This window comes from Petaurus breviceps, unplaced genomic scaffold (assembly GCF_028583685.1).
Source record: "Petaurus breviceps papuanus isolate PSGF00001 unplaced genomic scaffold, PetGlider_PUasm1.0 186, whole genome shotgun sequence".
NCBI classification, from domain to species: Eukaryota; Metazoa; Chordata; class Mammalia; order Diprotodontia; family Petauridae; genus Petaurus; species Petaurus breviceps.
Genome location: NW_027185798.1, coordinates 12,046,213 through 12,064,553, shown reverse-complemented (window position 1 = coordinate 12,064,553; position 18,341 = coordinate 12,046,213). Strand labels below are relative to the sequence as shown.

The 18,341-nt window shown below is 45.1% G+C and overlaps 1 protein-coding gene across 6 annotated transcripts in view; it reads right to left on the bottom strand.

Annotated features, from left to right (window-relative positions):
- AUTS2 (activator of transcription and developmental regulator AUTS2) overlaps positions 1-18,341 on the bottom strand; it is a 1,243,088-nt gene that overhangs the window by 891,665 nt on the left and 333,082 nt on the right. The gene's annotated exons all lie outside the window — the stretch shown is intronic.

The window sequence follows — 18,341 nt, the reverse complement described above, 5'->3', positions numbered from 1 at the left end:
AGAGAGAGAGAGAGAGAGAGAGAGAGAGAGAGAGAGAGAATACATGGGGGTAAATGAATGCTTGGACAGATTTGGCCAGAGGAAAATGAAAAATGCATATGGTCCCTAATGATGGGCATAAATCCATCCCCCTGACAATCACAGCTTCGCCTGCCTGTAAACACTGAAAATAACGTACACATCAGTGTTCCATGGGCAAGTACATTAAAAGATTAAATTGTTGACATATGTAAACTGATTTTCGCAGCTCTGACTGATTGATGCAGTTGGGCAAGAGTCACGGAACATTTCTGTTGTGACTCTTGTCATGCAGGAAGTCATACTGCACACATAAATCGTTTCTTGAAACATGGAAGACGCTGCCAGTGCCAAGGTGGAGGCGACCACAATTGAGCTCATTTGACTTCTGGGATGGGCACTTGAAATACAGACAGAGTTAGCTCCCACTGCTGAAATGAAACAGGAGCTGAATGCTCTGAATGAGTCCAAATGATCATTTAGAGCAGGCTTATAAATACTCTGCCTAAACTGGGAAGGCACCATGGATGAACCTGGCTAGTTCATTCTGCAGTTTTGCCTCTAGCAATGATCGATCACCTGCTATGGGCTGGGCACTAGGCCAGGTGTGAGAGATACAAATGCAAAAATGAAGCCACCCCTGACCTCAAGGAGCTTACATTCTAGTGCTGAAAGTAACATTTACATGCAAATGAACCTTAAAAATATCTATACAAAGCTAAGGCAATGTCATTTCAGAAAGGAGATGCTAACCAGGTAAAGCAAATCCCAGACACTCCATCCAATGCGTTTCCAAAAAAAAAAATAAATTGTTGCAAGGAAGGAACAGGAGATGGTCATATTCAGAGGATCTTGTTTTGGGTGAAGATCCCTCATTGTTGCTCTAATTATCTACTGTTATTTCTTCTTCCTTCAAATAAGAGATTGGTATCTAGTGCTGATGGCAACTTTGAGGTCATAGCAGGCAAATCCTCTTCCTAGCCCCAAATCCCCCCACTACAGGTGCAAACCTGTCGCCTCCTCTAATCCATCCACCCCATGGACCATTTTAAGTTACTGCCATATAATGGAAAGAACACTGAATTTGGCATTAGAAGTTCTGGGTTTGAATCTCATTTCTGCTAACTGTTGGCGATGTGACTAGACTGATTCTTTTTCCCACCAACTCTCTATGAAGTTTGAGATTTTCTGCCCTGTTATTTATATACTGGTCTGATGAAGCTCTCTGGACTTCCAGGTAATCTCAAAGGTAGGAAACATCTTCCCCCCTCCATCCTCAAAGACTCATTTCTGACCCGTGCCACAATTCAGAAATTCACCCCCATGCCAGCGGGGGGCTCCCATGCAGAACGAGACCAACCAAGAAAATGTGTTTTTATAAACAGGGGTCCCAAAGGTTCCAGGAAAGATCAACCCCCACATTCCTCAGTCATCTGCAATGCAGCAGCGACATACTTCCTGTTGGGCCTATGAGGCCAAGGACAGCCGCTGCTGTTCCTGTATAGACTGCAGTATAAAACCTTTCCATCTGCTCAGAATTTATCTCACCATACCCAGTACCACATGTGCCACAGAAAGAGCTTTCTTACAACTGGGAATAATCAATGCGGTGCTTTATGGGGGTGGTTCTCTAGGAAGCAAGCCGGGATAGCTTAAGGTGAATTGCATTAACTCAGGAGAGAGATAAAAACAGGAATGGGGGCCCATATGGATAATTACCACCTCTCCCCCTACATCTACCCTGCAATTTCAACGCCTTCCAGAGCTCTTCTCCTGGCCTCTGAGATTGCTGCACATCAGGGATGCTTTGGGGAAAAGTACCTGGGTCCCACAGGAAGTCCATTTAAATGCTTCCCATTTGAAACTGCTAGCAGATAATGGATGCAGGGGCCTCAGGGATGGAAGCTGTTCTACAGACCCAGCCCCTCCTTACCCAATTATCCAGGTCCAGGAAAAACACCATGCTGGGGGAAACAGTACAAGGACAAGTCAGGTTCCTAGGAATGACGTTACAAATGGGGTGCCAGTGGGTTTACAAGACCCTAGGCCTTCTCTGCCTTCGCACGGGGATATGACGTTTTATCATTCCTGACTTAGGCAATGGTAACTGGGATTGGATTTTATCACCTGGCACACAGTAGGTGCTTGATAAATGTTTATTGGGTAATTAGGAGGTAGTCTGCCACAGAAGAAACGACACTGGCTCTGCCAGGTCCTCATTCTGCTTTTAATAATAGCTAATAATAGTAGCTAACATTTATCAAGCACCTACTGTGTGCCAGGCACAGGGCTAACTAAGCATTTTACAATTATTATCTCATCCTTTCAGTGCCATGTGCCTCAGTTTCCACCTCTGTAAAATGAGGGAGTTGACCTAAATGGCCTCTGAAGTCCATTCTAGCTCTAACTATATAATTCTTATGTCTAATCAACAAGCACTTATTTTTTTTTTTTTTTTTGCTTTTTGGAGGGGGTAGGTAAGGCAACTGAGGTTAAGTAACTTGCCCAAGGTCACATGGCGTGTGTGTGCGTGTGTGTGTGTGAAGCGTCTGAGGTCGGATTTGAACTCAGGTCCTCCTGACTCCAGGGCCAGTGCTCTGTTCACTGCGCCACCTACCTGCCCCCTCAACAAGCACTTAATTAAGGACCTGCTATGTGTCAGGAACCATGCTAGGCACAGAGGATATAAATACAAATCCTACAATGGAAAGGGGATTAGACTACACAGGCCGAGGTCCCCTCTTGCTCTCAGTCTATTAGAGGTTCAGAGTGCCATAATCTGTGTGCACAATCTAGCCCTTTCCCATGTGATTTTTCTTGGCCTCAATTCCTCTCGAGAGGGGCACGTGGGATAGCTTTAACTGGTATGGGATGGGTTTTCTCCAAATGGCTTTTGACAAAGCAGCCCAATCATTCATTTTATGCTTACATACAGGATCCATTGGGTCCATGACTCTGGCCTAGGGAACTCAGGGGGACCTAAAGCTGGGGCCCCTAATCCTCTAGGAACCTATGTTGCTAGCATTGGCAAATTCCAACACTCCTGTGAGTAAAAGGAATAATTAGAGCACACCTATGAACAGCATAATCAGCATACAGCATTTATCTAGGTAGAGGTGTTTCTTAGTCTTCTCTATGCCACAGAACGAAGGCAGGAGAACAAAGTTTCCAGCTGCCAGAGACTGTGCTCATATAGAAGTCAAAAGTACCATGCTTACTCCTTGTGAGCATGAAAATGAATGGGATTCACTCAAAGACCCAACAGCATCCTTAGACTTCAGGGCAGGGTAGGAGGGAGGTAGTTAGAAATCTACTGGGCTCTTGCTCTCATTTTTACAAGAGTATTCTAGTCCCTTCCAAAAGAAATTGGATTAGGGTGGCTAGGTGGCCCAGGGAATACAGTCAGGAGAACCTGAGTTCAAATCCAGCCTCAGACACTTAACACCAAAAACTAACCATGTGACCCTGGGCAAGTCACTTAATCCCAACTGTCCAACCTTCCCCCTCCAAAAAAGCAACAACAAAAAAAAAATTGGATAAAGACTGGCAAAGATTTCATCTTAGTGCCAAATCAGACTTCCAAACACTGCATACACCTGGTTTTATTGCACTTACCTCTTGTGGCTGAAAACTGGGCTTAAATTTAGACTAGCTAGTTTGCTATTTAAAGGAATCTTCCTTTGAGTCAAACCCATTATTGCTCCCCCACCCTCAGAATTAGGAGAAAAGAAACTTCATGGTTCAGCGGTTTATCTTGGATTTTGACTCAGAGGACTGGATCCAAATTCTGACTCTCTCCCTTCCTACATGTGTGACCTTGAAGAAATCACTTCTTTTTCTCAAATCTAGAATGAAGGGGAAGGAATAGATGACCTCACAGATCCCTATCTAACTCTAAATCTATGATCCTACAACCTCATAGAGACTTCAAATTACCCCAAATTTGTTAAACAGATATAGTTTTTCTTTTTTTTTTTTTTTTGCTTTTTTTTGGAGGGGAGAAGGCAAGGCAATTGGGGTTAAGTGACTTGCCCAAGGTCACATGGCTAGTAAGTGTTAAGTGCCTGAGGTCAGATTTGAACTCAGGTCCTCCTGACTCCTAGGCTGGTGCTCTATTCACTGTGTCACCTAGCCACCCCTAAATATAGTTTTTCAATGCACCTTCACTGCTGACGTTTTTTATCCTTTACAACATCCTGGATCTAATTAAGATCTCAATTCCTCCTTCTGTTTTACAGATAATGAAACTAGGAAACTGATACTCAGAGAAGGTAACTCTTGACTAATATCACACAAAAAGTTAGGTACAGCACTGAGACCAGAATACAGGTAAGAAAATCACAGGATCATATATTCAGAGCAAAAGGGGGCTTAGAAGTCATCTTTTTAGTCCCCTGCCCTCCTTTATCTAATAAGGAAAGAGGTCCACAGGATAAGTGACTTCCCCAAAGTCACACGGGTAGTAAGTGTATATTATAGACAAGAGGTGGAGAACCTGTGACCTTGAGGCCACAGGTGGACCTCTAGGTCCTCAAGTGCAGCCTGGCTAGGTGTGGTCTCAAGGTCACAAGTTCTTCACTCCTATTTTAGACTCAGAGGTAGAAGGAATCTCAGAAGCCATGTGGTCCAATGTCCTCATTTTACTAATAAGGAAATGAAGGTCCAATCGTGCTATCAAGTTTCTTTGTATGAGTCACATTAATTTCCACCTTCCAGATTTAATTTGGGTCATTCTGCCATGCAAAATGGCATCCCTCTACCCTTGTGACACTCAATAAATGTTAGTTGATCAGATAGTTAAAGAAAGGAGGACCTACCACGTTTTGAACAGCCGGGGCTTATGAGGTTGAATTTGTGATCCTCAAGGCTCCATCGAGGTGAAGACTTCAGAGGTATGGCCTAGAAGAATCCAGAGAGACTCCCCAGAAGAAGGGCTCCAGCTTGCCCTTCTTTGTAGGTTACAGATTGTTACGAGAGGAGTGGGAAAGACCTTGGGAGGTGTCGGGACTGAGCAAAGGCCAGGGCAGGAGTAAAGAAAGAGAGCATGAGAGACAATAAAGAAGACAATTTAAGAAGCAGAGAAAAGGTGGGCACCAGCATAGGCGCAGCCAACTCACTGAGGACATTAAATATCAGGGAAAGGGAGACGTGGGCAGCATCCTGACTTCCTGTGATGCAATTCACTGCCATGACCAGATACAGACATGGTTGAGATGGGCCTTCTCAACTTGACCCCACCCAACCTTTCCAGTCTTGTGACATCTTATTCCTCTTCATGCCTTCTATGGACCTACCAAAATGGCCTTCATCCTGTTCCTCTCACAGGAAACTCTAGGTCTTACCTATGTGCCTATACCCACCATGCCTGGAATGCACTATCTTCTCACCGCTGCCTCTAAGAACCCCTCATTTCCTTCCAGGCTCAGCCTAAATACCACATTCAACATGAAGCATTTCTTCACACATCATCCCTTTAGAACCATCCTAAATTTCCATTGCATTTATTTTCTATATATTTATTTATGGGTACATTACCTCCCCTGATAGAACAGAAGGCCCTTTAAAGCTCACTTTTGACTCTGTATCATCAGTGGCTGGGACAGAGGACACAAAAAATGCTGGCTGGATAACCGGTCTCAATAATAGGTCCTGTACATTTTCCATGAATATTCCCAAGGTAAAAATCTTAGCAGGGAAATATATGCCTAGCACATCAAATGGGTAGGTGGCAGAAAATTCGTAAGTACTGAATGGATCAGAATAATGGGAACAGAGATCCACATCTGTTATAACAAAGGTCAATAAAATATCATGTAGGAATACTAAATCCCACCTGACAATGACCCGAACGCTTCCAGCGCTGAAGGGCAACAAAAGAACACAAAACCAGGAGTCTCAAGTCAACAACACATGGCTGGCAGGGGACTTCTCTTCCCTGGACTCACTTAGCACAAAGGGCAGGGCAATGTGATGTCTGTTCCATGAGGGTGTGGACTAGCTGACCTCTGGGTCATGGAGAGCTCCAAATCCAGGACCAAAGGGTAGTGACATCCAGTGACATCCTCTAAGAAAGTGAAAGGGGGTGGTCTCAACCGCTCCAGCCTTCAGTGATCTACTCCTTTCTAATGGGGTTTTTAACCTGAGCTCCTTCTTCCCCTCCAGACAACCCAGGCTATGCAACATTTACAAGCATCCCTGTAAAGATCAAGAGAATGAAAGTGAAGCCAGATGCATGAGTCAGCATAGCAAAGACTTCAAGGCAGCCAGATTTTAATTTATTCAGAGGGAGAAGAGGGAGGGAATGAAGTTAGCTGCCCCCCACTGCCTGAGGCCAAGTGCCTGCAAGGCTGCCTTTGCCCCTGGATCAGCCTTTTATCTGCCTCTGTTAGCAGACTTGGAGGCAGCCAGAAATTCTTAGGCATGTTCAGTGTGGAATCCCGGAGAAACACCAGCTGAGGGGTGGAGGAGGGAGCAGGAAGGAAGCCTGGCCTGCCCATCACAGCTGAAGATCTCCCCTCTGCCCCCCTCCCCTCTTTTGTAATCATCTCCCAAATAGGCCCCCTTTGGTCCACTGACATGGCTTGTAGGCCCTCCTGTCTTCACCCTTGGACCACAACCTTCTGGAGGGTCAAGCCTCTCCTCACCCCGGGTCATCTCCATCCACCATTCAGCTGTGATTTTCCTAAAATGCTGGTCTGATGTGGTCACACACCCCCAGAAATTCAATGAATTCCAGTGATTCCTATCACCTCCCAGATCAGACGGAAAATCCTATATCTGGAGGTCAAGGCCATTCATAATCCACCCTCCCCCTCTGCCCACATCTCACACAGCCCACCCCTCCACCTGCTTGTCCGTGCAGTGGCACCCATCCATCCCACCTTTCCACCCCAGACTTTTCAACGACTCTTCCCAATTCCTGGAATGTCTCCTTCCTCACCACAACTTCCCGCCTTCCCTCAAAACTCAGGTCAAGTTTCACCTTGTACAGGAAGCCTCCTATGATACCCTCTGATTCAAGGGCCTTCCTCCTGCTGGTCATCCCCATCTGTCCTGTCTACAGCCCATCTGCATGGACTAGTTTACATACTGTCTCCCCCACTGGACTGTGAGCTCCCCAACTGCCGGAACCTTTACCAATCCTTGTATCTCCAGCATTTAGCACTGCGCCTGGCACATAGTAGGCCCTTAATAAATGTTATTGATTAGAGAAGTGTTATTGATTACCTCTACACACATCCCAGATTATCTTAGCCACTGACAAGGCTAAGCCCATGTCAGCCAGGCTTGAACATTCACGTAGAAAGAACCCTAGGGATGTAGGAGTCCTGCTCACTGTGTTAGAGTGGAAAAGAGTCCTGGAGGTGGAGTCTCAGGACTTGAGTTCGAGTCCTGGCTCTGCTCTGGACTCTCTGTATCAAAGGGGTAAGGCCTGGACAAGTCACTACCCCTATAAAAGAAGGGGCTGGGCTACATCTACTCTAAATCCATGACATATCTGAACCTCAGTGTCCTTAAATGTAAAATGAGGGAACTGGACTAGATGTCTTCTTCCTTTCCTTCCAGATCCCAGTCCGTGACTGGAGTCAGAAAGACCCAAGTTCAAAAACCTCACACATTTAACTGTGCTCAACCCCGGAAAGGCCACAACCTCTCCCAGACTCAGTTTCCTAATCTGTAAAGTTAGGAAGGCTTCTGTAACCCCTCCCAGTTCTAAATGTAGGGTTCTAGGACCCCTAAGCTTCTGTCTAACAGGGATTGTTACTTTTGATTCTGTGAAGAAAGTGGCCCAGGCAGTGAATCAGAGGTGCTCCTCAGAACAAACCTTCCACCAATCCACATAGCACGCCCAACCGCAATCTCACTCCTAACTCATAAAAAAGAAGGAAATAAACAATTCCCAGCCTTGCTAAGACAATCTTTATTTACATCTTGTGACCAGAGCTAAACAACCAGCACTTTTGTTAACATTTAAGATGCCTCTCTTTCTTGTTTCACCAATAAAGTCTGCTGGTGAAACTATATTTTGCAAAATCACTGGCCTGGCATAATCTTATGCAAATTGATCCAGAAAGTCCCTCGAGGGGAAAAAAATGACAGGCAGCCAAGTGGAATTCATCCGGCCCAGTGGACAGATGTTGCAGATGGCGCTTGCCAAGTGAAAAATGATATGGCTGACCAAGACAGGGCCTGAGGCATGCTGATGGGCACAGAAAGGGAGACAGTCTGGGGCTCCAAAGGAGAAACTCCATTTTCACAGGAGTTAGACTACCCAGAACCCAGGCACTGCCAACAGGGGGCAGGGACCAAAGCTCATTACCATCACTTTGCCTGGAGGTTAGATCCCTCTCTAGAAAGACTCAGCCTGAGTCTGACAGTCTCCAAATATCTAATACCGGCCTTCTGGCATACTGACTCAGCCACTGTGCTCACTGGTTCATGCATTTTAAAGCTGAAAGGGAACTTAGGAGCCATGTAATGAAACAGCTTCATTTAACAGATGAGAACAACTGAGGCCCAGGGATGTCAAACCATCACAGGCCTAGAACTGGAAGGAAACTCAGCGAGCTTCTGGTTCAGCCTCCTCGTTTATAAAGGAGGAAAATGAGGGATATAGAGAGAGACGGCCTGGCACAAAATCAGGCAGGTGAGAGGAGGAAGCCTGTCACCCCAATAAGTTTTCTCCCAGGGTCACAAGGTCTGAGGATACCAATGGCTGCTCAAGGCAGTCAGTTCCACAAGCTGGGCTCCACGACATCAAAGCTAGAACAAAACTGGACATCAGTCTTCTCAACCAATCAGTCTCCACCTTGGTGCAGCCTACATCACCCATAAGGACAGATCACCCCTGAACCTATCTCACCAATACCCAACATTCCTCCCCTCCAAGATCCTACGCTCAGAATTACCTGACTTATTATAGCCGCCTTCCTCTAAAACCTCATGTTGCCCCTTTTGGTAAAACTCACCTTATTTCAAAGCCAGCTAAGTGAACAAGTCACTACTGAATAAGCTGCTTTTCTCCTATCTTACTCTGGACAGCTAAGCACAGCTAGAACTTAAAAATATATCCTAATGTTTCCTTACCCTGCACTGAGGCCTCACCAGGGTCCCACAATTCTCCTACCCATCTCTGATGGGACTCCCCATCACCCTCTCCATACTCCCTGTTTCAAGCCTTCATTTCTTTTCTTCTTCCTCCTCTGCCTTCTCATTGGCACTGGCATAAGAACTTCAAAGTTTTCCAAGTATTATGTATGGCTGGGGTCTCACTTGAGCTTCTCAGCAGCTTGGTGAAGTAGGAACTACAAGGTATATTTTATAAACTAGGACATTCGGACTTGAGCTCCTGCCCATGGCCATACGGCTAACAGAGTGGCAGAACCCTTAGTTTTCTACCTCCAAATCTAGCGCTCTACACACTAGGATAGGCTGCGCCCCCACCCACATCTCTCTCAGCAGCACTCAAGTCTTCTTATGCTGAGACTAAATTTAGGCTGTGTGTTCCCTCAGTTCCTCTTTACCAATCTAAAAATCCCTCTATGTGCACTAATGCTAACCTGTTCGATCCACAATCAAGGAATAAGACGGTTCTCCTCCCTTCCCAAGGCCAACCTTGCCAGGCTAAGTCTTCAAAGGCTAAAGGCACATTTGCTCCCTTCAACTCTTCTCATTTTAACAACCACAAATGGGATGGCTTGTCCCCTTAAATCTTATGCTTCTTGACCCTGGAACAATATTCACCAATGTAAATCTCTTCTTCTTTCTTACTGTTCTTTCCTGGGTCACCCCATACATGCCTTATCATTATCTCAGTCTCCGTGGTGCTGTTTCACTCTCCTTCACCTCAGATGAAGATTCTCCCAAAGCTCCATCCCTGGCCCTCTGAGACAGGATGAGACGAAGGAGACTGAGGAAGCTGGAAGTGGAGGATATAGGTCTGAATTCTGGTTCTGCCATTTACTTCCGTGCAATGCTGGGCGAGTCCTCTCACTAGTCAGAGGCTGTTTTCTCATGTGAATAAGGAGGGGATTGGCTTAAATGAACTCTCAGGTCGCTCCTAGCCCTCCATGCAAGGTCCTTTCCAAGGCTAAATCTACGAAGCTCCTTCTCTATTATCTCCATCTTGGAATTCTGAACCGCTCCTTGGGCTTCAGTTATTTTATGAAACTATTATTTTAAACCCTAACCTCCAATCTCACATTTCCAACCTGCCATCAGCAGTTGGAAATCTGTACCACCTGCACCTTGAATTTAACATATCCCAAACTGATTATCTTCACTCCAAAATCTAGCCCTGCTCCCAACTTTGCAATTTTCTGTGGCATTGGCATCTTCCAGTAGAAGGGGGAACAAGCAGTTATATAGTACCTACTATTACGTTCTAGTCACTGTGCTAAGTGTTCTACAAATATTATCTCATTGGAGCCTAAGTTCAAGGTTTAAAATGCCAAAGCTACTTGCAAGTCTCAGCTCTCCCCCACACCCAACAAAGTGCCAAGACCCGGTGATTCCATCCTGACAACATCTCTAACCTCCATGCAACTCACTGTGTCAATGCCCTAGTGTAGACTGTCAGTCACCTCTTGATGCCCTTCTGTTCTCCAGTCCCTCAATCACAGAGTTTCTAAATGTATCTTCCCAATTAACGGAGGCCTGACCAGACCATTCCCTTGCTCAAACACCTCTGACTGCTTCATATTGCCTGGGGATAAAACACAAACCTCATTGCCCCAGCCAACATCTGCTAGCCACCAGAGCTGGACTTGGGTTAACTCTCCCAACTACATTTCACATTAGTTCCTTTCCTTTTTAAAAATCATTTTCAATGAATTGTGTCATAGGTTCTTTGTCCACCCTGCCCTTGCTTGACCTCTACCTCTTGTACATTTACATTCAATAGCTGCCTCCAAGGCTCCAGTGATCCTCTATCTATGTCTGTTGAAAGTATTCTTTTCAGGACCAAGGCTGCCCTTCCTCCATTAAGTCCTCCCTGATTCAACCTAAAAAAAAAAACCCATCTCCTGAGATTTTCTTATTCTCCTATTCTTTGTCTCTTGGACCCATAAAAGTCTAGCCTATTGCATTTATTTGTATGTCTGTCCTATTTCCTTCCTCCCACTTATTAGATACTTGAAAAGTGTGTATTCTTGCTGAGGAGAGAGCCTAGAAATCTTGTCCCAGGACCCCACAATGGGTATGAAGAGCAGGGGTGACACTGTAAAATCATCACCCCCTTTGACCAACTGCTCCCCCTCCACCCACTTCAGGACTTTGTAGTAAACCTTCCCAAATTCTAAAGAGAGGGGACATCTCTGGGGTACACAATGCTGATTTGCCCGTGCCCTGCTCAAAACTCTTTAGTCCATCCCAAATACCGAGAGGAAAAACTACAGAGCCCTCAGTTGCTTTAAAGGAAGAGAAGAAAAAAGGGAAAGGGGAGACAGGAAAAAATACAGTTTTTCCCCTGAAATAGGGGGAGGGGTGATACAGGACTCCCCCAGAAAGCCAATGGACGTGGTAGCAGCAAAGCCCCAGTAGATGGCACTGGGGGGTTACACTGAGTGTGGACTAGCTGCAAAGTGAAGCTCTGTCCAGAAGCAGGGGGCCATTCACAGAGGCAGCTGCCAAGGCCCAAGGATGGGTCAATACAAAGCCCTGAGTGCTGAGGATGCAGAAGTCATCACAGCACGGCTCCTCCTTCCACAGATTCAGAGGAATCCATGAAATGCTGACAGTTAACGACCACCACACACTGCACCACTTAGGAGGAGATGCTAGCCCTGTCTTGTCTATTAAGACCCACTCCCTGAAGCTGTTGTCATGATTCCATCAACCCAGAGCTAGGCCTGGCAGGAGAGATCATCCGGTCCAGTCCTCAGACTGCAATGGGGAAACTGAGGCCCAGGAGGCTGAGGTGACGATGGAAGACCGACAGATGTTACTGACTCCAACAGTGTCTGCTATGTGCCAGACGCGGCTGGGCCCTGCCTCAGTCTTCTCATCTGAAAAATGGGCACAATAATACCACCTCCCTCCAGGATTGTTGGGAAGATAAAAAGACATCCTATTAGGAAGTGCTTTGTAAATCTTAAAGCAATTTATTGCTGGCTGCTATTAAGCTTTTGTTGTGTATTTTCTAAGCACTCTGCTGTCTAAAACTAAGAGAGAGTGGGACACCACACTTAAAAGCTGAAACACATGGCTTCCAATAGCACCTGCACTCATGAGCTTTGTGACCCTGGGCAAGTCACTTAACCCTCTCAATCCCTCCATTTCTTAATGTGTAAGATGAAGGTGTTCGGATCGGTGTCTTTTATGGTTCTTTCTAGATCCAAATCCTATGAGGACTAAATTTGGAGTCAGAGGGACTGGGTTCAAATCCCAGCTCAGTCCCTCGTAGACCCATGAGTGAGTCACTTCACATGTCTGGAAATCAACTTCTCCCACTGGTAAATGAGGGTTTGGACTATTCGCCCTCTAAATCTCTCAATCGATGACCGTGCTGGACCAAACAAAGTCAATGATGGCGCTCCTTCTCTGCAAGAACAATGCAGTGGCCAGTGATGACTCGGGGTCCCCTGGACCCAGGGAAGGAGGAAAGAAGCAAACTTCCCTTCACCAGGAAGGGACATAACTCCCAGGTACTCCCCCTTCTCTAAGGGGGAAGAGATCAAACGGCCGCACCCAGGACTCCATGGGGCAAGGAGCCCACAAGCCCTTTAGCTTTCATAAAAGAAAAGTCAAAGAACACCAGCTCGGCCCGGGGCCCAGCGTGCTGGGATGACCGCCAGGCCCTGCACACTGGCTGCGTTTGTCTGCCGAGGAGCCGCCATGAAAGCATCTGTCATGGCCTTCGTGAGCAGGGGGCTCAGGCGCTGTTCGAAACCGTAATGCGATGCACCAGGCGACCGAGAGTGCTGGCAAGCAGACAAGGCGGGCTTTCACGTCCCTGCACAGAGAAAGGCACAAAGCCAAAAGCACAAGGTTCCCTTTTTTCTCTTTTTTAACTTTTCTGCAATTCTCCTGGGCCGGTGAAGTCTAAGGGTTAGGAGATCAGCCCTGAGCATACCTGGGGCATTCTGACCATTACTGGGACCACAGGGGCTTCTCTGCTTCATTCAATAGCTGTCAACTTCCAGGAATCCTAATTCGCCCTTCTCTACTGCTGCTGTCCGCACTTGGGACCAGAGGACTGGAGACTTCATTCCCCTGTCTTTGTAGAGGAAGGCAATGAAAGAACCTTCCTCTGTGCCTGAGACATGTCGGGGGCTTTGTGCCTGCTTGGACGTTAGCTAGCCAGCATGAAGAGGGCCCTGTGAGCACGTTCCCGACAACGGCTCCGATTCTCCTTCCACACGACTGGTGGATAACAGTGACACCTGTTGGAAAAGTCGGGGGAAAGGAAACAATCCCCCATCTCTCTCCCCACGCACACGCACACGCACACGCACAGAAGCGCCAAATTCTGCAGATGAGTCTTTCCAAGCTGGACACGGCAGGGAAAATCCTGAGGGACCCAGGCAAGAAACGGGGAGCAAACTGATTTATTCCCAGAAAGAACAAGAATGCATGATTCCATTGTCTCTAAACACACACAAACATGCACAGACGCACAACCAATCAAGAGAGCAGTGGTTAAGAGAACTGGGCTTGGAGTCATGGGAGCCAAGAGGTACTCCATGCTCTGCCACGGACTAGCTGTGTGACCTTGGGCAAGTCACTTAACTTTTACAGATTCAAAAAAAAGGAGGTTTGGACTAAATGATATGTGAGGTCCCTTCTGGCTCTAAAAGTATTATGCTATAATTGTAATGAGAAGCCATTTGGTCACTGTCTCATCAGTACTGAATGAAGGCTAAAGTTCTAGTTCTAATCTATAATCTTATAACAAAAGGCCTGAGAGAATCCCTTCATATTTACTGTTGAATGGGCATCAGCTGTGTTAAGGGAGGACCAGATATTTTCACTTGTCCTCTCCGTTTTCAACCTCTAAAGCTCAGGACTTGGCTTTCTTGCTTAGCTGTTCTCTGGGGGCTCACGTTCAGGGCCGTAATGATGCTAAGAGCCAAGCTGTCATTAAACAGGAACACTCATGGGTCAAATACTAAAGCAGGATGATGAAACTCTCTGTACAGTCCTTGTTTGGGGTTCTGACCTCCCACCCACACACCCACACCCACACACACCTTCATGTCAAACAGATCTTCCATCACCCCTGAAATTCCATCAAAACGCAGAGGAAATCCTGGAAGGTGGGACAAAGGTGAGCGGAAGCATTTCCATGTAACCCTTGACCCTTGAAGAAAGGGCGTGGAGAAAGAAAACAACAAAAGAGGAGAGAGAAAAGGACTGTTTTGTAGGTTAAAAACTCCGACGTGCCAAAAAAAAAAAATCAGCCTGGAATCATAAAAGCCCATTGGAAACCCTGCTTTATGGGACCCATGTGCTGTCACTGACTTTGTAAGATGGCTGTATAAATAGAAGTAGGTACATGTGGTCGCCCAGCTAAAAAGCAGCTACTTTTAAGACTTAAAACGAGGCCCACCTTAAACCGGGTCACGCCACATGCTTCTATTTTTATACGTGTGTGCCGTCCCATACATTAGATAATGCTTTTATTCCCAGAGCTCAAAGGGCTGTCTCTGAATGTATGAGATTTCAGGGCACGGGTAGAAAAAGAGAGGGGGGGAAGACATGAGAGCACCAGCTGAATTTCCCATCCTGGAATTCTCCCCAGGCTAACCCAGCACCAGACCAAAGGAATTGCAATTCTGCAAGGCATAAAAGATGTAACCAGTACTTCAAGTCTTACATTTTCACAGAGAAATAAAGGATCAGCTGGGGACAATTTTTTTTTTTTCCAAGTTACAGAAGATGAGGATAGAAGGCTAGATTTGGAGTCAGGGGAGCCGGGTTCAAAAGCTGGCCCCGACACTTACTATGTGACCTTGGGCAGATGGCTGAAACTCTTTGGGGCCCCCGTTTGTTCCTGTGCAAAATGAAGAGGGTCAATCTGAGGTTTCTTCAAGGTCTAAATCTATGACCCCATGAATGCTGTATGGAATCTTTTTGCTGTTCAGTCATTCCAGTCGCGTCTGAGTCTCCATGACCCTAGATGGGGTTTTCTTGGCAAAGATACTAGAGTGGTTTGCCCTTTCCTTCTACAGCTCATTTTACTGATGAGGAAACAGGGTTAAGTGACTTGCCCAGGGTCACACTGCCAGTAAGTGTCTGAGGCCAACTTTGAACTCAAAGTTGGGTCTTCCTGACTCCAGCTGGCGATCTGTGCACTATGGCGCCACCCTGCGGTCATGTATGGAACATGAGATGTTATCTAATTAAACTATTACAGAATTGATATCTCATATCTAATAAGGTGATATCTAATATCTAATCCAATCACTTTCACAGTTGCTAAAAAGTCGTAAGGGAGGAATATCTTGTGGTCTAAAGCCCATTATTTTACTGAATAATAATAACAATCATAATAATAGTATTTCTATAGTGCTTTAAAGGTTTACAAACATCTTATTTAATCCTCACAACAACCCTCAGAGCTAGATGTCACTATTATGAGCATTTTACAAATGAGGAAACTGAGGCAGGCAGAGGCTAAAACCCTCCAGGATCCTTTAATTCAGCTTGTGAGTATCTGCAGCAGAAACTGAACCCAGGTCTTCCTGATTCCAGGTCCAGAGCTCTCTATCTGCGGAGCCCCCTAAGATCTAAGAGAAATTAAGTAATTGAAAGAGGTCATTTTACAGGTAAGAAAATACAGATCTAGGGAGATCCCAGGAACATCAAGCTGGAAAGAATCTTAGAGAGCATTTAATTCAATCTCTCCATTTAACACTCTAGAAACAGACCCAGACCAGCAGTGACCAGGATCCTCAGAAGCACAGCCAAGGAGAGAATCCAAGTCTACCCGTCACAGGATGATAAATCTGGACCTGCATAGAACTTCAGAATGGCATCTGGTCCAATCACAGCATCTTCTAAATGAAGAACCTGGACCCCAAGGTCACAGAGGGAGTCAGCATCGCACACAAATCTGACCCGACATCCTCCGTTCCACAACACTTCCATCTAACTGAGACCCAGGACAGAAGGAATGTCTGCTAAGAAATAATTATCTCAGTATAAAATCATGTCAAAAATGCAAATACAACTATATCTATGTCTCTCTCTATACCTGTATATCCATATATGAATTTATACACATAGATATCTACATGTGTGTATGTATCTACAGACATGTGTAGTTATAGACTGACATACATGTATATATCCATATATATGGACATAATATGGACTTGAACATGCATATAGATGTTTATGTCCATCCATATGTATGTGTATGTGTAGGTATTTATCTCCAAAACTCTATTTACCTACCTATCTGTATATGGTGTGTCTGTATGAGACTGATGCACACACAGAGAAACAGAGGAAGGGAGAAAGGGAGGAAGAGAAGTATCTATATTTAAATCTATTTCTATCTAGATGTCTTTATAGCATGTGTATGTACAAATCGATATATATCCACATAAAGAGATACATGTGTATTTCTAACTATATATTATTTATAGAGAAATATACATACATATATACACACATAGTATCCCAAGTCTTAGTGTAGTGCTATGCTTTAAAAGCTTATATTTGTGTGTATACATATATATATATATATATAGAGAGAGAGAGAGAGAGGGAGATTATATTGGATAAATTCTACATATACATATTGAACTGGATATATATTCAATTTCACTGAACTAAGACTTTTAAGAGACCTATATTTACTGATGTTCCTACATAATTCCTTTTCCCATTCATAGATGGTGGGAATTAGGAAAAAGGTAGAAAGAAACATACTCACATTTTTACTTCTTGGGCCAATTTTGTGATTGAGCTATTCTTCCAAAATATCCAAGTACACAGGATTTTCTCATCTGTGCCCAGACTCAACGTGTCGCTTCAGACCCACCGTGTATCTCTAGTAGGCAGGCTCAGACAAAAAACGCACTGCTCCTCTGAGGAGTACAGCCTGTACCCCCCGACCTAGCTTAACGCCACCAGCTTTCAGTCTGTCTTCTCATTTTAGAACCAGATTTCTTGTATGTTCTGGACAAGAAGCATTTTTCCATCTGGGGCTGCAGAGGGAGCCAGAACCATGCAATGGAAATAACGATCCTGAGATTTCTATAACCAGACCCATGCAACGCACAGATTGCCAATGGAAATGAGCCTGGGCCAGTCATAACGGGTTGAAACCATTCTGGACTGGGCAAAGCCCACTGTAATCAAACTAAAATTGTTTAAGCAAGTGTGTGTCAAAACCTAGACGATATAAGTAGAAACAGGCTCCTGGGGACACAAGGTCCAACCTGTACAGAAATACAAAATCTCATACAACGTTCCCCATAAATGGGGATCTAGCTTTTCTGCAGTGAAAAGAACTCTCTCCTTGATTGAAATGGGCCAATTTACATGTCTTTAATAGTCTAATTGTTGGGCAGCTGGGTGGCACAGTGAACAGAGTACCAGTCCCGAAATCAGAAGGACCTGAGTTCAAATGTGGCTCAGATACTTACTAGCTGAGTGACCCTGACCAAGTCACTTATCCTGTTTGCCTCAGTTCCTCATTTGTAAAATCAGAAGGAAATGACAAATAACTCTAGTAATTTCACAAAGGAAACACTAAATGGGGACACAGAGAGTCAGACACGACTGAAAACAACAACAAAATCTATTGGTAAGTTCCATCTCCCATCAAATATAAATCTTTCTCTCTTCAACTTTCATCCACTACTTCTAGACATGATGATGATGATGGTGATGACGACAGTGGCGATGACTGATGGTGGTGGTGGTCTGACAATTGGCATTTATATGACATTTTGAACTTTACAAAGCGCTTTGCAAATATAAACTCATTTGTTCCTTACAACAGCCTTAAAAGGTTAGTGCTATTGTTAGCTCCACTTTACAGAACAGGAAACTGAGGCAGACGGTGTTTAAGTGACTCATCCAAGCTCACAAACTGATTTTTTGAGGCTGGATCTGAACTCAGATCTTCCTGATTTCAATTGTACACTGCTGTCCCAAGCCAAAGAAGGTTAATCAGTTTTGAAGGTGATGACCCATTAAATACTTAAAGACAAAGGTTGCCTCTAAGGACCACTCTACATCTAAATCTAGGAAACCCTTTCTGTCTTCTTTTCCATAGAACAAAAGGCTCAATTTCCTTCAAATAATCCAAATGAGGCAAAAGATGTCTCCCTCTCCTGGTCAATCCTCTCGGAGCACACACCAGTTGG